Source organism: Falco biarmicus, chromosome 2 (genome assembly GCF_023638135.1).
Source record: "Falco biarmicus isolate bFalBia1 chromosome 2, bFalBia1.pri, whole genome shotgun sequence".
In the NCBI taxonomy this organism is placed as follows: Eukaryota; Metazoa; Chordata; class Aves; order Falconiformes; family Falconidae; genus Falco; species Falco biarmicus.
In genome coordinates, this window is record NC_079289.1 from 109695241 (window position 1) to 109716235 (window position 20995).

Sequence of the window (20995 nt, forward strand, 5' to 3'; positions counted from 1 at the left end):
AATTTCATACAGTACTGAATGCACAACAGTTGTAGGGCTGAATTTTTAATCTGGTATTTATCTTCCTGTAAACCTCACACACACATCCCCACACACCCCACACACCCCCTGCTGCCTGTCATTTCTAAGACTTACAAACATGTAATTAATTTCCAAGAGAATAGGACTACTCCTATGCACACAATTACACATGCTGCCTGTGTTTGAGGCATGGGATTCTGGTTGGGAAACCTCCAGGAAAAAAAGAGAAGGTTCTACAGAACTGATAGTTGTGATTCAGCAGATGGCACTCTTCCCTCGAAGTGACTGAAATCAGTGCTGCTGGTGAATAGAAGGGACAATGTGCTTTTAGAGATTAGTTTTTTCATGTTACCCTGAAGAACCTGAATTTCTGCAAGTACTAAAGATCCCAGGGTACTTCTCTCTGAAGTCTTGGATGTGTCACGGTGGCAACTGCACTCTCTCCCCACAAACCTTTTTAAACTTCAAATGACTCTTACCTTCCTGATCTTAAAACTACCATGTAGCCTTCTGGTTATCTCCAGGAGCTGGCTGCCAGAAATAGCTATGAGCATGTGTGTGTATAATATTATATGAACACACGTGCACATGTCTGCATAAGTGCACAGAGTTTACGATTCTGAGCATTCTGAGGCTGGCAGGGAGGATGACTAAATAACATTATTCTATATGCTAAAATTAAGCTTCCATTGACATCACAGAGAATTAGTTCAGATAAGGCTGCAATGTTAGTATTACCAATTAGAGTACTATGAGGATGTCTGTATGTACAATTTATTCAAACTAGAACTATTTTCACAGGTTTTTGTCAAGATGTGCATGACATCCCTCCCAGGTTTAGGTCTGCTTTCATGTGATCAGCCATATAGATTCGATTCCTACAAAAGTAGCCCATGCACTTACACGTTCGCTCGTAGTAACTCATGCAATTCCATGTGTTGTGTCCTTGGTGTTTGGGTTTTTTTTTTCCCCCCAGTTAATCTCTTAATCACTTTAATGTTAGTTATTTACCTGCTATAATCTAAAATATGTTTAAATTACTGTATCACATTATGCCACCCTCATAATGTAATACTTGTTTTAAAAAGGTACCCACTTAACGAGTCCACTGTACTCCTGCCATTGTTCTATCAGATATAGCTAAGTTTCGAAAACCAGTTCTTCCCAGAATATTTAGGACACCACAGAAGTGACCTGTTTGATAATTCAGCAAACTGTCTTAAAAAAAAAACAATGAAAAGTCTTATTTCTAAGTGTAAGCATTAAAAACTGCACTGAAATGGAAAAATGGAAGGAGCGATACATCTCTCTCTTTACACGTGTCTCTAAGTGCATTATGGGCCTAACCCATGGTAGCAATCCTAACTGAAGTCAATAAACATACATGACAGCAGAAGAATATAATTTCAGTAGGTTTTTTGCAGGTTTCAGTGGTAAAAAAAATGGATTTTTCTACATTAGAGGTAAATAGAGAGTGAAGTTGTTAGAAGGAGCACTGTGAAGTGTATCTGAATATAAAAAGTGCATGGATAGCAAAAACTTGAAAACCTACAGTTGCCATATAATTAATTGGGATAATTATGACTACACAAAAAATATTATGATTTCCATGGCCATATAAGTCAATTTCTGTGCCTTTCTTGACCTGGCCGGTTACTGTTTAAACATGTAGTTCAAATGAATTATTTTCTTGTATTTGACTGTTAGGGCCTTAACATGATTTTGCTTTTATTTACCTTAATTTTGGGATGTAACTCATATTTCTTTGATGTTACTCTGAATTACACCACTAGTGAATTCAGACTTCTAGCGCCTTTTGCAATGTACAATGTTTAGAATAGTACTTATAGTCATTGCAGAGTAAGGAATACTATCAATAAAATATAAGGTTTTATTTGCTATGTTGAACTCATAGACAGAGACAGTAAACAAGCTCAAGCTTCATTATGCTAGGCGTATAAAAATAACATGACAAAAGATGCTTTCTTCACAGGATTTATAAAGCATCATTATCAACATAAAGAATTACAAGAAAAATTCACCACTGGCATAAACATGCAAAATTTCATTGAAGTTTGTCTTTTAAGACTCCTTTACATTCGCAGTGAATGTGGTTTTTCATTTCTGTTTCAGAGATGCTATAGCACATCCCCACCGGAAAAAAAACAAAACAAAAACAAAACAAAAAAAACCCCCCAAAACCCCAAACACCAATAACAAAAAACCAACCAAAACATCACTGAAGCTATATTCCTTCTGTTCCCCCAGTAAAAAATGCTAAGGGCATTATTTTCTATTCAGTCTACTCAGCAGACTAGCTCAAGCGCTTTTTAACAATGTTTGTAGGAAATATTGCATACAACTTCTGCTCTGCGGTTTTGTTCCTGTTAATGACAGAATGCTAATCTGCTTAATATGTTATTTATATACAAACAGCACAGTATTTATTACAAATAACAGTGTTATCTCTGATACTACTAAACAAAGAGAGACCTGTCCCTGAAATCTCAGTATTTGCCTCAAATATTTAACAAATGAGCCATGCTATCTCCTTGTTTCTATACAGAGTATAGGGAGAGTATGAGGGTGTCACCTAGTGGATTGTTTGGACTGCCTGTAAGAGAACTAACAAGCAAAAACATCCAAATGGCATTGAATGAACTAACAAAACGAAAGAAAAAGGATTCTTTTTTCTTTATTTAATTACTCCAGGAATTGTGAAGGCTTACAACAGAGCGTTATTGTTCTGTAATATCAGCCTTTGGGTTCCCATTCATGTCACAGAATCTATTGGCACTGCAAAAGGCTGTAAGAATGATGCATCCAAAATTTTGAAAGGAAAATTACCTATGTTCCTGGCTCAGAGGAGAGGTTTAATATTACCACAGATGACTGTTTTAAATGAGTTGCACAAAACTTTTGTTTAAGATTACAAATAAGTGGAAGAAATGATATACAGTGCCTGTAAGTTCCACCAATTATATTTTAAAAGAAGGAACTGTTCCATGGTTTTCAACAGGCCATCAAAAAAGGGTTTTTTACATGTATTAGTTTGAGATTGCTGTATGCATTTATAATTCATGAATAGTTAAGGTTAACCTTAGCAATCTGGAGATGAAAAGGATTACATAAACTATCCATCTTATTTCTTTGATTGAATTACTGCACATATTTAAAGCAGACACCACTTAAGAACTGAATACCTGCAGTGAATTAACTCAGTCAAATGTGAAGCAGACACCCAGGCTAGCTCACCCAGTACAATTTCAATTGCATGTTGAAATTTAAAATAACCAGCATACAATTTATAATTGCATAATGAAAGCCTATCTGTTCCCATATATTTAACCTCTTTTAATTAAAAAAATGCTCACTATGTTTTTAATATTGCTTTCTGCCCTTGAGTAGAAGAAGCGAAAAATACATGGAACTATAAATGATAGAGACACCCTGTTTTAGTGCCTAGAGCATACATTTTATTGCACCCCCTCAAATTTTTCAGTGTCTGACCAGCATTGGAAGGGGAGGAAGTCTTTGCCCCATGACGGTATGCTTATTTGCTGGTGTCAGAAGCACTAGCTGTCAGCAGACACAGCATACTACTGGAACCAGCAGCCAAAATCTTACACTAGCGGTACGGTTTGCTGGCAGTATCCTTCTTGAAGTGGTAATATATCTGTTTTAATGAACAAGTAAAACTGCCTTCCTCTGTGTGTAAGGGCTAGCCCAGCTTAGCCTTTTCTGCATATACGGAATACATACAATGTAAAATTTCTTGCAAAATACCCTAGGTGAAAAGGTATAAAGACCCCAGCAATCCTTATCCATAGTAAAAGCTCTCAAAGCCAACACTTCAAGAGAACTGTAAAAATGTATATTAGTTAATTTAATTACCAAATCAAAATTTTGTATAAATGTATTTCAAGTGTTCAAGTAAAGCCAAAGTACTGCTACTTTTTGAGATAGGAAATGAAGGAAAAAAATGGAAAATATATTAGTTAAATACCTCACCCTCAAAACAGAGAATAGAGTTCTGTTGATCAAAAGCATCTTAGTCTGCTAGATACTAAATGTTTTCTGGACCTTAGAAACATTTATTTTGGGGTTTTCTTTTTGCTTTTTTTTTTTTTTTTTTCCCCCTCAAAACTTTTGGTCTAGGTCCTAATGGATTCTGGTGAGAAGTGCCCAGGTGTTGTATATTGTGAAGTTTTGTAGTAGACACTGATAAAAGTACAAAACCTGCAGGGCAAGTAAGGATTGCTGCTGAGGGAGAGGATGCTGTCGATGAGCCTTGTATACCCATTCATCCAGCAGGCTATTTTATTTTAATATAATTCCTTCCAGCTTTGTGCAGGAAACAGCAGTGCCAGGCTCCCATACAGCATACACCTCGTTTCTCACTGAAGGTCAGGCTGCCTTTAGAATAAAAAGACAAAAACAACAAAGCCAAACCGAAGAACAAACTAGAGGGAAGGCCTTGGGCCTCAGCTAAATATTTCATTAAAAAGAAAACTGGTCTTGCATGTGTTCTCCTTAAAACCTCCCAAAGGACAAATCTGTCAGGGTATGTCTACATAGTTAGGAGCATCCAGTAACACAGCTATTCCTCCCACTCTCTGAGACGGCCTGACACAAGCCAACTCCAATCCAGAAGCTGAGTAAATATGCTATCATAGTGCCAAGCCTGAGCTAACACAGGTTGTGTCTCAACAGGCCTTATTAGCTCAGGCTCATTACTATAATAACATGGCTATATGGCTGCTGCACTGCAGCTGGCTCTGTGTGCCTGGCTTGCTGTGTGCGAGGAGCAGGCACTTAAGTATCTGCTCCTGACTGTGTAGACATGCCGTCAGCGTGTTCCTCCTCTTCTTCCCGGGGATTTTGTCATTTAATTTAAAGCTAGCAGCTGCTCCTCTCGAAAAAACTGTACTGGCATAAAAGAAGAACATTTGAAAAATAGTATGCTTGTGAAAGGTTGTGAAGTGCTCATTGCCTCTAGCAGGTCAGAGGATCACTTGTGTTACACCGTAATGGTGTTTTCACAAGTAGAAAGCACGACCTTGAGCAAGGATCACATAGGTATACAACTGCAGTTTTCTCTCCTATCACCTCTTAACAGAGAAGATGCAAGAGTAAATTACACACTGAGTGCTGGAGAATGCCTAAAACATACAGCAATCTGTTTTCAAATAAAAAGTCAAGAACTTGCCCTTCTCCCTTATATAAAAGGACGAGTTTTGTGTTTCCCCAGTTGTTACTGAGTAGACACAGTTTACCTGCATTTTCCCTCAACTATACTTATGAAGAAACGTCCTACTTTTAGCTGGAGGGCACAGTCAGATCTGCGTGGACTCGTAGCCAACCTGAAAGAATGCAACAAGAACAAAAAACTTGCTCTTTAAGTCTTAATGCTGGAAGGACACCACGCCAGTATGGCATTTCAGATAGTAATATCAGACTACATAAATACTCAGACCAAAGAAAGTCTCAAGTGAAGTTTTTCTAGACCACAACAGTGGAAGATACTACCCAGGATCTACTCCTTCCACATAGGATCCTTGTAGTTCTAATTTGTACATGTACATTTAAGTAGAAAAGCAACAGCAGGACACTAAACGTTATGTGCCAAAAATCTAATTCTAAATCTACACCTATAAACACATATGCACGCAGAAAAGTATTCATGATAATTTTGCATTATTTAATAAATTATTTTTGGTTTTAGCTTTCATGGACATTTTTAAATGTTGCTTCCTAATAATGGAGCTGGGAAACTCGCTTTTCTGTATTCTGTATTCAAAATTAATAGTCTCACATAGAGACAACAACCTCAGGCCAGGGGAGATTGCTGTGGCATTGCGAGGGTTTGCAATATTGAAACTTTGCATATTGCCTTGAAAATATGACATTGCCAAGGGACCTCTTCTTAACTGGTAGGGGAAGCTGTTCAGCTGAATAGAAGTTGGAGAGATTTCATTCAAACATATTCAGTTGGTTCTCATTAGGAACAATTTTATTTTTAATTGTAAAATTCTAAACTTGCACCCCAATTTTTAAGAAAAAATACATGCTTTCATTTTGCAACACATTTTGGTACGCAATACTACTCGTGTTGCAACGTTGACATTTTGATTTAAAGAAGCGAATGAGGTTTTAGAAACCTGATTTTTATCATTATAATGGGGAAATCCTCTCAATCAGTTCAATGTGATCATTAAAGAGTCTACATGTCTTTCAGTAAATTACTTATCAAACCTCCAACGTACTTTGTTCCCGTCTGGATTGTTTCCAGCAAGTTTTTATGTCTTAGTGAACTATGCTGTAATGCCCTCTGCTGGTGTTAACCTGGTAAAAGCACTTTAGATACCCATTTTAGGTGATTTTTAAAGAGGTATAAAGTGGTTTAAAGATTGAGAGTTCACACTACTATGAACTTCTACCAGTACCCTAGGCTGGTGAGACTCTACAGAGGCTTTTAAGTAAAAACAGCCAAATTGATCTTAAACGATACCAAATTGGATATAAACTTTTTACAAAGTTGTCAAGACCTTTTGGTATTTCTTATGAAAGAATATTTGCTAAATTCTCAAAATCCTGTGGAAAATTCTAGGGCTAAAGAAAGAAAAAATTAAAATTAAGAGCATCAACTGATGTCCATTTAACTTCTAAAAGTTAATTCTGCATTAGCATATCAAGACTGAAAGTCTTATCAGAATGGTCATGTTAGAGTTCAGTATTTCAAATGGAATTTCAAAGGTTTTGGCTTATATTTTACCCAGCCAACCCATGACAATAACCACAGACTGAAGCCACTGTTCAAGCAAGGAACTGAATATAGGCACTAGGACTTACATGATGCTCTTGGTCAATATTTTGAATAGCTTTTAAGAAAATGGGAATGACAATTTTGACAGTTAAATATACATGTACTGAAGAATCCTGCTCCAATACCTTTATGGCATGAATACACGGGAAGAAGAAAATACAGAAAATCAACTAAGTTTTTTTCCTTCCCAACTTACTACTATCTTACAGAAAGCTTAGTGAGATGCTACCCATTCCCAAGGAGTTAATACTTTCCATGAATAAATACCAAACACATTCTGTGCAGCAAGATTAATCAAGTAATTATTTTTAAAGTGCTATATCACTTGAAGTCTGTATTTCGTAGTGGCTTGGTTAAAATTGCCTTAATTTGATAGAAGTCCTGATAAAAAGAAGGTCTAGGATGTTCTTGGATATGTCTTTCAGTTCTGTGTGAGCACAGAATAAAAATTATAAACCTGTCCTGAATGTGGTACCTTGGAAATGTGAGTGAGAGTTTCAAAAGTGTGTTGCAGAGGGGGATGTTCAACTGCCATTGAATCCCTTTGGTATTCTTGAAAATCCCAGCCTTAAACCTTTATTAAGAATCCCTTGAAAGAGATTTTTGCTTGAAGCCAGAAATCTTCCCATCAGATATGCAGGGCAAATCACCAATTAACAGGAGACATGAAGGATTTCCTTGATTACAGTTTGGACATGCATTTCTCCGGAGAGCTGCCTTTGTTCAAAACCAGCCTGTCTTCTCCATGTTTGAGCTCACAGTATGTTTCACAATCGAAACCCAGACAATTTTAGTGCAACAGAAATATGGGTTTGCATAGTCTAAAATGCTTTCATGAGACAAATCGTTACACAATAGGTGATACCATATTGTTTTGAGACAACATCGTTTCAGAAGGCAAAACCATTCTGCTTCTATGTGACACAATGGTGTTGGATCCAAATGGTGAATACACGTAGATGGGGTAATAAACACATTAAAGGCAAAAATTAGCACTCAAGACTGTTGTGTGGATTTAGGGTAATCCTTAGAGGGGTTTAGTTTCATGGATCTGCTGCATCCTAAGCTGGCAGTGGCTTGAGGTGACAACCCACTGCCTGAGAGCAGGTGTGGGAGGCATGACTGCTACTTTTCAGATACATATGAAAAGCTGAAGTCCATTTGTTTTCTTCCCCAACATTTTAATATTTGCTGTATCTCTGATTGTCCACGTCATTTAAGCCACAGTGAAGACAACGGGGGAGATAAATGTTAAAGAGCATAATGTGGTTCTCTGAAATCTGCTTTGCTCTGATGTGGATTGTAGTTGGTTTTATTTTGTTTGGGTTTTAAACTTAACATAATCACTACAGGAAACAGTTTGATCAGTGATCGGAGTTCCTGTCGGTGAAATAATGTGATGCCTAGCCTTTGTGACACTTGCTTTATTGGTTTTCTAGAAAACATTGTCCAACGTCGTCTACTAAAAGTAACATTCTTGAATTGTCTCTTTTCTCTGCTCTTCTCTATTAAATACAGTATTAAAGGTAATGTTAGTCCCAAGTATACGTAACGATTTCTTTCTAAAGAGGTTAGCATTGACTCCAGCGGCTAAAACAAGACATCTTGAAGAAATAGCATATTCTTTTGTTACCTATTGGATTCAGGATTATCTATTGATTTTACATTGATTTCTCACGTGAACAGTGAAGAGGCTGAAGTAAGCATACAGTGAAAAACCCCTCTTACAGAGAGGAGAGAACTAATTACTAGAATCTTGGCCCACAAAAATACACATTTGCGGCACTTTAACATTGTAATTAAAGTGTAGCAATCATGTAATATCCTCGCCCAAATGCTCCCACGCTTGCCATGATACTTTAAATAGAGCAAAGGTCTCAGTCCTAGGGAAAAAAAGCTGTCTTGGTAAAGTGTAAACTTAAGCTGTTCCCGCGCTGGCAGCCATTGCCGTGGCATAGCAATCTTCCCTGCATCTCATAACCAAGCACACACTAACAGCAGCAGGCAGAAAGGAAAACTGACAGCCCTTGTCTCTTCAATGCTCTTTTGCTGCACAGGTGTCAATCCCGAAGTCAGACTGAGATTCCATAAAGCTGGATCGAGGTCTATACAGAAAACCACAACAAAATACTTACATTCTGCCCACTCATTCAACTGCCAGGTCTAAATAAGAGCAGAACAATTCTGCCTCGTGAGGCTTGAGGTCATGACTTCTGGAGCAATATAAAGTCTGGTTTCTGTCAAATCCTGGAAAAACTAGGAACATTGTATTTTGTACTCACAGAAAAAAACCAACAAGATAAAAACAGCTTTTTGGGTGCATTTATGCCTAACTGTTAACAAGTTTAATAAAACATACAAAATACAGCTCTCCTTTTGAAATCAGATACAGCTTCTAGAACCAATATTTACAAATAATTTTTTGTTATTATTATTACAAACCACCTAAAATAACATAGTACTGAAGAGTCAAGGTAAGAAGTTTCTTGATCCCTGCAAATTAAGAAAAAGTGCTTTTCTGGAAGCCTAAGCAAATACAAGCATGTCATATGGAGCCCAGTACAGGGGTTAAATGTGTGACATTTAAATGGCTTTTATAAGATTATATTTGTTAATCAGGTGGTCTTTTCTATCTTAAATGTTACAAGTCATGTAACTGATACTAAACTAAATTATCTAGGAAATCAACATCAACATTTTAAAGATTTTATATATGCCAACTAATTGAAAGGGTTCTAGTTGTGTCTGCAGCTATAACCATACTACAGCTTGTAAAAATTCTTTTCTATTCTGTTGACAAAAATGAACATAGATCCAAAACGTGATAGTTCATACCCACAAAATGGGAATGGGTTACTCCTTTGACACCTCTTCAGTTTGTGGTTTATAGACTACAACACAAGCTGATTACACTTATGTTCCTAATTATGAAAGTTAAGGAGATTTTCATACCTTTCAATGAAGTAATGTCTTCAGTTGATTACAAGTAAGATTGGAAAACAAATTCTTTAATGAAATATGTGACACAGTTGTACTAAATACAATCACACGCTGCTCAGCAAAGCTGCCAATAAAGTGAAACAAATACAACTCCTCAAATGTTTCCATGAAATAAGTAATTAAAGGTTTTATAGTATGCAGCTTCATGGAGTACAAAGAATAAATCACATAAAATAAAGGCAAGACACTAACAGCCCAATTTCATGCAGAATTCCAACTCCTGAAAGGTTTGAAGCCTCAGGCACTTAGAATTTACTGTTCCCATTCAGAGAAATGATTTGCAGACCTAAATGAATATTTTAGGGTTTTTTCTTTGAGTCAAATGATCCATCTGTTTACTAAAACAATTCACTGCAAAGCCAAAGAGGTCATTTCAGGGTAAAACCTCCATCTTAGCAAAGAGTAAACCAAACAGAGTGTCAAGTTGAACTATTTGAAGTATAAAGTGACATCAGATAATGTTTGATGATGGTCAGATTGTATAATCTTTCTGCTGCAGCATTTTTAAGACTGGGATACAAAGAATCATTTTCTTGGAAGGTACACCATTAAGAAAGGTTTGTATTTCTATGTTATTATCTTAGTTTTACACTGTTGAGTAGTGTTGATAGCAAACTTCATATGTAAAAATGCATACACTCTCCAACTTACTAAAAAACTTAAACCCACACCATCAGACAAAGAAGCGTTTGTCAGTAGGCTATGAATTTGTAAGTTAAATCAAGGCAACAGACATATGCCAGAGAATGTTTCTCATCTTCTCCCATTTTAGAATGAGAGATCCCGTTTATTTCAATTTGATAATCTGCAATAAAGTTGGAATGCTTTCATGTGGGACTTGGTGTCAGGGGGAAGAGAGTAAAACAAGGATAGAATGTGTTCTTGTGGAATCAGCACATTGAGTAGGAAAATGTTTGTCAGAAATGAAACTATACCATATTACCTAAATTGAACACTACCAAAAATTTCAGTGGTGCTAGTTTTACAACACCGCTTCTACTAAAACCAAAGGAGAACTCCCCTTAAATGGATTATATTCTTAAAATTAGAATATTTTTCTTTTTGCTTCCTAAAATAAAAAATAGAGAAGTTGCCACATTTCTTCAAATGTTATCACTAGTCTCAAGAATTAGCAGAATATATAGAGAATAAGCGCTTTTCTCAGTAAGGTGATTTCCCCAATTTGTTGGTTTTTTTTTTTTCCTCTCTTCCCCACCCCCCACCCCCCCACCCCCCTTCCATGCATTGGAAACAGGAAGGTAGAAATGCTGTATTAGTGACTGCAAATAGTATAGAATCTAGCAGAAGAAACTTCAGAAAAAAACTCTGTATTTACAGTATTATGTATACTCTTCAAACTCACAACCTTATCCAGTGATTGAAAGTATAGCACTGGGTCCCAACCAGAGTTTATCGATGTCTGCAACATCACATAGAGTACAGTTCTGTGGAGCCCAGGGCTCCAAAGAGAACCTGTTCTGTTGAACCCAGATTTCTTTTCTATGAACATAAATATCAGCCATCATCTCCATCAGAAAATTCAAAGATCATTTGTTTTATTTGTGTGTTTTTCAAATCTTTTTCTTAAAGCCAAAGTGGAAATTTGTAGAGCACTTTCTTTTTTGCACTAACTACTTCTATGTACCTGGTTGGGAATAGTGTTTCAAAGGTCAGCTGTCTGAAAGCGAGTTCTGTCCTTATTCCATCTACAGCCAACACAGAAAAGTGGGCAACTCCAGAGGCTTTTTAATGGGTGGATCTTAACACTGATCATAGAACCGATGAAGCATCTTCTGGAAGCGCCTGTTTTTACCATCTTACTACATGATTGGTTTAGACTTGGCCTAACAAATTTTCGTACACCTGAAGTGAGGCAAGATAAATCCAATCTTTACAGGTAATACTAGAGGTCCACTTGAGTGAACCTTCTTCTGTTTGGAAAAGATGTTCACACAAAGGCGTTTTCAATATCTAGCTTTAGATATATTTAACGAGGTCTTTGAGTTAGGAGCCTTTGCTGTAGACACGGTCTGTGAAGAAGCTGTGACACTTCTAAGAGATCTGGATCTGAGTAGTTTGGCTGAATCATCAGCCAACTGAATCATCTGAATCCTTGGTTTTTTCCACATAAAATTATATATCATCTGTTTGCATACATAAATGAACTAAAAACTGAAGTGGCAGCAAGAAAGGGATGGACTAATTACTCTGCAGTTTCCTTTGCCACCATTACATTACTTATAATATTATGCAAAGACAAACAGACAAACACTTGGCCAGCAGTTTTGCAGTACAAGAGGAAATCGGTCAAGCCATAGTGCAGGACTTCTGTTGAGTCTGACATGTACACAATGTGTGTGCTTTTTCTCTTTGTCCCATTTGTCATTTACCCTTTATTGTATTTCAGAAAGAAACCGTAATGAACTGTCTGTGCAATTAAGATCTTGCGCCAGTGTCTCTATTAGAGGTCTTGAATCCCTCTTGCTTTAAGGTGGCTGGCTTCTTGGTGTTGAGTATCATAACAGTCTATCAACAGAAAAAAATCTTTTAATGTTTTCCTATGAACTTGCATTACTTCTTGGCTTATAGAAATTATATTGTCAATGTGCAGAAGTTGCATCAATAGTCTAATTAAGCAAGCAGGGCACATGATGGTACTATTAATTCTTCCAGTAAAAATTTCTAAGATGGGCTTTTTATTTTCATGACTGTGGAACTGCAGGAGATCCTTTATCAGGGGCAACGTTGCTTCTTGTGCCCCATTTTGGAACATGCATTTTTCTTTGAAATTAGAGAAGATGACAGAGAAATTGTAATGAATCTATGTGAAATATGAGCATCAAAATCAAGTCTTATTCTCCAAACATGCTACACATTAGACACTAAGCAGGGGAAGAAAAGAATAATAAATCCGGCTATTCTAAATGGAAACCAACAGAGTTCCTTGTGTTCTCCTGTGTTCTGTATAGTACATATGAAGTGTGATGATGATAAGAAGTTGCCTCGTGCTTTACTGTTTTCACATCTTTTGAGTTTTAACACCCAAGTAAGTGTTTAATTCTTACTGTTTGTTTTCAAAGCCAAGGACAAATTCTTCCAAAGCTCTTAAGATAAATGGTTAAAATGCTGTTGTGAAAACATATGTGTTGCTAACTTTCTGTGTCTTCTTTCAAATCCATTCCTTTGTATGTGTCTTTTATACTACTTTTGAGATTATCAGACACACAGAGCAGAGATAAAACACTGATACTACATAGATTTAATCTCATAAGAAAACACATGCCACCTTTAAAATGATTTAAAGAGTACAGGTGCTTTATATTAATCAAATTCTTTTTTGCTTTGAGTATAACTTTGTCAATTGAGGTGCTTATCTGTTCATGTTCTGTTCAGATAAATTACTGCTAATCATGTTTGAATGCATGTTTAAGAGTTTTTAGATTGGCTATAGATATTATACCATTTCAAAACGATCATAAATATTGTACTTGAACAGATATAGTGCATCTGGATAACATTCAACCTGATTCATAATCATTTGCCATCTACTGTGCTACAATAACCAAGCATAAAAGCATGTTGTTATTAGTCTGTGCAGACTACACTCGAACTATACAGTAAGTATTTGTGAGGTGGGTATCACAGCCTTACCTGTTTGAGTATCACTGCATATTCTTATATTACAGTTGTTAAGAATTTATTGCAATGCTGTAGCCCGCGCTATATATTCGAGCCTATTCCACTTTCTTACAGGAGTGGGCTGTTAGCAGGGGAGGCAGAAGAACCAAAGATATTATTTTCGTTTCTCATTGGGAAGGACAGTTTCAAACTGGCGGAGGAGAACAGGAACCAAATCTATTCAGATAACAAAAGCAAACCTTTTTTGAAACAACGAAACAAAACACAGAGGTTCAGGTGAGGTAAGCCTGTTATTTTTCAGTATCACCAACAAAATTAATTGAAGTATGGGAAGATAACTGAGACTACTAAAAACCTTTGCAGGTGACAAAGAACACATTGGAAAATGTACAGTGTGACGTGGCAGATGCTGCAAGGTATAGCCATACAAAGTGCTCACTAAGAGAAAGGAGTAGGATAGGAGTGGGCAAAATGAACCTGAAAACTTGGCTGTGAGTTTCACATGATGATACTATGCTACTAGAAGGAGATAAGGGGAAAAGTGAAGGAGAGGAAATGCAGGAAATAATGCTGAAGACAGTTCAGATGGAATATTTTGAAGGAAACCAGGGAACAGGCAGATACAGAAGCTGGGGAAAAGTGACAGCAACTTCTAATGAGAAGTGGAAAGGATTAGAATAGCTTTGGCAAGTCTTGTAGCATAGCAATAACCCTGAGAAACCTAATGACATTTGGGAACTCAAACAAAGCCTCATATCTAGTCTGGAAGCTATCAAGGTAAATGAAAATCCTTAGCAACAGCACCACTTGAGTTCTTATTCCTGTGTTATGACAGTTACTTGCTGTTCATCAAAAGACTGCACTGTTGAGAGAAGGAGTGGGCTATGCATTAAATATCTAAATAGAAAAAAAAAAAATACCCTCTGAGCACACAGGACTTCCTATCCCTTTCTGAATAATACTCCCTTCCTTATTATCTTTGACAGGAGTCAAAATGCTGAGTGTTTGACAGGGACTGGGCCTTAAGAATCATCTCCAGTCATCACTGTCTTTCTATTTTCCTCGCTGCTGCCTAAGTTGTAAAGTATGATTTCCCAAGCCCAGTGCCAGCCACCATTCTTCTTCAATCAGATTCTTCCTAGAGACTCAAAAGTGTCACATCAACCAATCCAGCACTTCATTATAAAACAGGGGGTGAAACACTGGGAAAAGAAAGCAAACAGAAAAGAAAAATGTAAATAGCATCACTTCTTGGTTACCAGGTGCATCTTATCTTATCTCTCTCTGTCTCCCAGGCTGCAAATTCCTGCGGGGTAAGGGCTGTCTTAACAAGTGCTTTGTAGAGTGTTTATCACAGCATCATGCATGTGTCCTAGCACAGTGACAAATATGTCACAGAGCTACTTTTCAGCTTTTGTATGTTTATGCAATACTACTTTCAGATTAATATACGTTACATGATTTGTGTTTTGCAATAGCAGAACAAAAATCAAGGTATTTGGATTTCATTGTTACCTTTCTAGGACAAAACCCCAGAAATCAGTGCCAAACCTGACTTCTAATTGGACAGCAACATGAGGAGATGCATGAGAAAAATGAGTATTTAATTTGTTCACTCTCAGTTTCTTTATGCTGAGACTTGCGGCTGCTTTGTTGAATTTCAACACGCTGGTCAAACTGCATGAAACTTGGCCAACTAAACTGCCTTTGTACCAAACTGCAAAACAGATTTCCACACACTATCCTGAAGTCAGGATTTGCCATAGATCCCTACATTCTGAGCAATACTATTCACCTATTAGCGAGAACCAGACATTCAGACCACGTGTACTTCTATATATGTCCATCCACTTTCTGTTTGGCTGTATTCCTGCATAATCTTCTCACCTTGAGTGTACTGATTTCAATTGATATCAATGTAATTTAATCCCCAATTCATGGCATATTGGCTGTTTTTAACCTAGCCCTTTCAAAGATTTTCCCTTGAAGCAGTGGTGTCTGGGTGAGCATTTCTTTGCACTGCCTATAGCGCAAGTTTGCATTTTTCCCTCCACCTAACAAGAGGTGATTAACTAAAGGAGGAATCAGTCACTTTTGTCTCTTCTGCTACACTGGTCTTTTACACTTTCAACTCATATTCCAAAATTACAGTGGTAATACTTCTCATTTACTTCATTATTTTCTGCCATTTCCTAATCTGCTTTTCTAACAATGTCAGTGAGGCAGGCAGGTTGTATAAAGAGAAAGACTTTTGCCCAGCAGCCTAGTACATTGCTTAGGACAGTAATAAAAAGGATTGTTTCAGGACTGGGATAAGACCTAAGAGATCACAGTTTACCTTCTTAAACACCAATCGAATTTTACATCATGATCTATATATATCACATTGAATTGCCATTTGCATACAGGCCTAAGAGCCCACTTACAAAACTACATGTTTAATACGTGTTTTATTCCTTCAGGTAAACCAAGGAATGTTCATATTAGGACCGCATGACAACAGGTCATATGGTTTATATTCCAACAATGAATGAGAGCAATATTTCACATTTGAGCTAACAAGACACAGGAGAGTTGTTCAACAACTCTTGGCCTTTTTTTTTTCTTGTGTATATACACTGTGGTCATCATGGACTTAATAGTAGCTAATATTAAAAACAGAGCAAAAAGCAAAGTATCAGTTAGCTAACAAGCAGTGCCACTCTTGTCATTCTGCTTCCTTATAAAAGAAATGGGTGTGCTATTGCATAACTTCACTTCCATGGGAACAGAACCACACTCACTCGTTATTTGTACTACCATTTTGTGGCAAGTCCTGGAAATAAAATATACACCCTTTTATTAGTGCTAGAACATGTCAATACACTTTAAAGTAAAGCAATGAAAAGCATCAGAGAATTCGGGGCTACATACATTTTCCTTTCTAAACCTCAGATTTTGGAGATTTAGTTCTTCTAAAGGTAATTTAAATGAAAAGTGCCACTGCTAAGTAGAACCAAGTTCTACTGCTAGCCAAAAATAGGAGGTCTGAAATTATTGATTACTTAAAAGAACTGCTTTGGCACCAGCTATAGCCTACTGAGAAACACGGCAAATGCAACAAGTGGCTTATTTCATTAGAGAAATGTGGTTGGAGTTATACTCTTAAATGCTGAGTATTTAGAAAGATTTAGGCAGCTGTAAGGAGGGAGATGAGATAACCTCTCATCTGGTGTGGGGGAACCCAGCCAGGTGTTAGTGACCCACCAGTTAGTGTATTTTTCTCCAGTAATTGCCACAGGGAAGTAAGGACCCACTAGAATGTACATTTTGCTGTACAACCCTGGTGCGGAAAGGGTAAAGCAAGGTTAACGCTTCTTTAACAAGGATCCATGTCTATGAATAATATTTTTGGCTTCTGACTAAAATCTGAGTCTCAAAGTATGTGACAGAAATAGATCCATTTAGTACAAGATGAAACATTACACCTAACCTTTAATCACTGGAAGGCTTATTTTTTAAAATTCTCCATTCAGTATTGAAAAAAAGACTTTTTCCCCCTTTAAAATGAAAGAAGAGTAAAGACATCATGCTGAGGAAATTATGCAAATTAAACAGAGTCCATATAAACCAATTAGTTTCAAGATCAGGGGTGACATATTTTCTAACTAATACCAGTTTAAGCTTTTATTTATGAGCCTATAAATAAGTATACCCTCACAAGAACATGTACGAAAGAAGATAAAGTATCTACAGAAGAGGACCAAGTTAATTTTCCATACCACTAATATATTAATAAACAAGAACCTCTGAAGAACAATTTATTTTGAAATTACAGAATTCCTATTATTATCCTGTAGTCATGAGTTTACACAGGACTTGCAGACTAAAAATTTGCAGAGACCATGGACATAATGGCTAGATGCCTGGGGAGTCTTATAACAGACCCTTTGATTCAGAATGTCCTCGAGGAAGCATTCATTTGGTGGTTCTCCTCGTGCCCACAATAACACCACCTGCCTTCAAATGGCTGCTTTGAGTCAGCTCTCCCCCCGAGCAGCCAGCCAGCTAGTGCTCTCCACTGCACTGCATGCTCTTAAAAGCAATGCACTATTTTTTCCCAAATACCACAGCCATCTATTCAGTTGGGAATCTGCAGCAAGCTGGACCAAGGCCAGAGAGTAGTCCCCCCGGTTCTGACTGCTGCTGGCAGAATTGCCATCCACAAACCTGCTGCTCCTAGCAGAATTGCTAGGGCAGTGTGGAAATTGTACTCGGGGCTTCATAAGGAATGTTGCAACTCTGTGTTTTTCTCCTATTCAGGAGCCAAATAAAAAAAATCTACAAAGTCTGAAGTATGTGGTTGCTGAAGAGGACATTCTCTAATTTTGTCTTTACTACTAAAGTACATATTAAGTTCTACATGAAGTGTTTTAAAAAGGAAAATTTTATTGCCTCACTCAATCCTGTCTTATTAGAACTTTATTTTTTTTAATTTTCTCTTTTTAACTGATTTTTTTCATTCATCTGATGTTTCGATTTTGATAAATCATCATTTCAGAGGAAATACTGTTTTGCTAAACATTAACTCCTAATTCACTCATTAACTTTTCTGCAAAGGAATTATGTTTTACATTTGATTTTGCACCAATTATCCCTAAGGTTGTGCCAGAATTTTACTTCTCTGATGCACAGATGCCCGTTTCTAATCGGTGGGTTTATTGATGGCCACTTCATGCCTTTTCTTAGCATTGTGTGAACACCACCTTTGTGTTTCACCATTACCTTCTCTTTCCCTGATGAGTATCTCCTAATGACTGCTTTTGGGAGCAAACCTTCTCCCTCAGCTTTGTTTCTGCATCACTGTTTACCAGTTGTCATTTTGTGATTGATGTGTACACTCAGGTGGTTTTCCTTTATCATTTCACAATCAAGAATTCTCAAATTTGTTGTAGATAATCTAAGTCCCCTAGTTTATGACCTTGTTGTTCACATACTCAGTCCCAGTTCAGTTTTGCTAGTCCTTATAGTCAATACAGTTTTCCCTAAATGATGTCTGATTTTCTTCTGTATTTATGGTATCTCCAAATCCTACCATACATCATGTTCTCATACAAGGATGGTTAGGAAAATGAGTAATCTAGGGCAGACTAAAGACAAATATTTGAAAGATTCCACTGTTTACTTCAGCTTCAGTATTTCTGTAGTTCTCTTGACAGCATCACCCTGTGAGTTGCTTACTCAATTTACTGATTTCATAATAGTTACAATCTTCTGCAGCGTACTTTAATTTTTGCTTTTGTAGAACAGAAAAGATACATACCCAAGTCCAGGTTTATCTAATATCTGCTTTTGTCTCATCTCCAGGAATCAGTTATCAAAGATAAATCTGAGATCCCGTGATTTGTCTTCATGGTCATCAAGTGCAGAAAATCTTACTCCATTTTCCTTTTTCCTCCTCCCTTTCTCAGTCATAAATATGAATCTCATTTAACTCCACTGTGATCACAGTATTTTCCAATGTAAAGATCAATGTGCCTGTCAACACACAGCCTTTCTCCACCCACCATACTGTAAATACAAACCATGCAAACCCACAGTTTCTCTTCAGTTTACACCTTATACTACCAGCGCACAGCTGTGAATGTCAGGCAAGTGTGGGTAACTGAAGAGCGGCGCATCTCACGCCCTGGGTTTGTAACATTGACATCCAGCTTCCTACCAAACCCTACCACGCTGCCCCTGGTCTTCTACCACCACCAGCTTTCTACTGTATTTTCAGCTTCCCCCAGAGAACACAAACCAATGTCCATTCCCTTCTGCTCCACCAGCACTTCTGCTGCACGCCTCTCCTCACAGAAACCATGCTCCACACCTTCGGCATTTTGTTACCTTGACTCTTTCTGTATCCTCAGGTACTGGTGGAGCTCCTCAGATCAGCTAAGGGACAAACAGGAAAACTGTGTGGGAAGGGGGAAGCTTGTGCTCCTCATCAGAACTTACTCTGCTTCTAAACATGCTTTTGCCCAGAATGATCCTCTTCTGTTTTCCAGTCATCAATGCTAACATTTGTGGAATCAGAAAAAGAATCTCTGGTAAATCTGTTTAGAACATGAAACAAGCTGAGAACGATACATACTAGATTCAGCTGCAGTATTCTTTCCAAATTTGGGTTTCCTGGAAGGCTGCTTCTCTCATACCAGGTCTTCTTTGAGCCTTCAGTCAAAACCAGCATATCAAAAGGGATGGGGCTTAGCATCAGATCAGATCTTTTTGTTACTCTTTATTTAAATTAACTAAAAAAAATTTTGAAAAAAATTCAGCATCGAAGCACATGGAACTAAACAGGGTAGGTAGTGAATCCTTGCCATGGCTGCTATAACTGGAACAGCAGCACTTTTATGCTGTACCGTTATTTCCCCCCAGTAGTTTACTACCCCCCCCCCCCCCAAACTCTACAAGTATTCCAAGGCACCTTGTGGTGTTTGTGATGGCAGTCTCTGCAGCACAACTTGTAACTGACAAGTTGTGAAGAAGCCTGATCCTTTGGGAAACAACTAATCCATGTTTGCTTTGCCTGCCTGAATTTGTATTCTTGTGAAAGATAAGACTCCAAGAAAACTGCAGAGGAACAACTCCCCCAACACACACACACGCTAAAACGCTGCCACTGGCGTCTGCTTAAGGACTGATGGAGCAGGCCAATGATTTCGGGGGCATCACGTCCTTTAAAAAAGTTCCCACACTCAGATGGCTGTCAATGGTGATGCCAGTGAACCGTTACGCAAAGTCCCCCAAACACTTTGTAAACTAGGATCCGGGAGGACAATAGTAAAGTTCAGTACTGGAAAGAGATAGTGTACTGAATGCACAATGCCAAGCTTTGTCTGTGGGGGCTTCTGTCGAGGGAGAGGGCTACTTAATCTCCCCACTTGCCCTGGGGATTCTAGCTGTTTTAATGTGTCCTTTTTGAGAGCCTGTGAACTGTAGAATATAGGCTGGTAACAACTTTCTTTAGGACTGCCTCAGCAGAACCAAAAGCTGCCAACACAGAATACCAGCACAGCAGTGCTAATGAGCACAAAGAAGACCTTTAACTGTTTTTACAGCTACCATGGCTAGGGTTTCATGTCATTCCTTGGTGAAGGAACTAATTCTTTGGCTTGTTTTATATGAGCCTAGCTTCTATCACGCTGCAGAGGATGGCCTCTTCACCCATTTTTCTTTTTTCTTTCCTCTTTTTTGAATAATAATAAAGCCTGATGCATCTTTAATGAACTGTGGGGCTTTCTTTCCCCCTTCTTACTCTACGGTGTAGATACACAGTGCGTATGTACTCACTGTTACAAAAAATATTAACATTATTATTGATTTGTCTAAGGATGAGTAGCAAATGCAAATCAAAATAATCTATATATACATTAACATTTAGGGATTAACTCCTGAAGTCAGTGAAATTCCTGAAGCGAGAGTAGAATAAACCAATAATCATGACTTCAGGAATGTTCTGCTTTTTGTATTTTTAGAAAA

The 20995-nt window shown here is 37.6% G+C and overlaps 1 protein-coding gene and 1 long non-coding RNA gene across 6 annotated transcripts in view; one reads left to right on the plus strand and one right to left on the minus strand.

The window, feature by feature from the left end:
• ROBO1 (roundabout guidance receptor 1) overlaps positions 1 to 20995 on the minus strand; it is a 650998-nt gene that overhangs the window by 324756 nt on the left and 305247 nt on the right. The gene's annotated exons all lie outside the window — the stretch shown is intronic.
• Positions 1 to 20995, plus strand: part of LOC130144058 (uncharacterized) — a 43172-nt gene that overhangs the window by 977 nt on the left and 21200 nt on the right. Inside the window, exon 2 of the long non-coding RNA XR_008819998.1 lies at positions 13601 to 13767. This is a non-coding gene — a long non-coding RNA (uncharacterized LOC130144058). The remainder of the gene's footprint in view (positions 1 to 13600; positions 13768 to 20995) is intronic.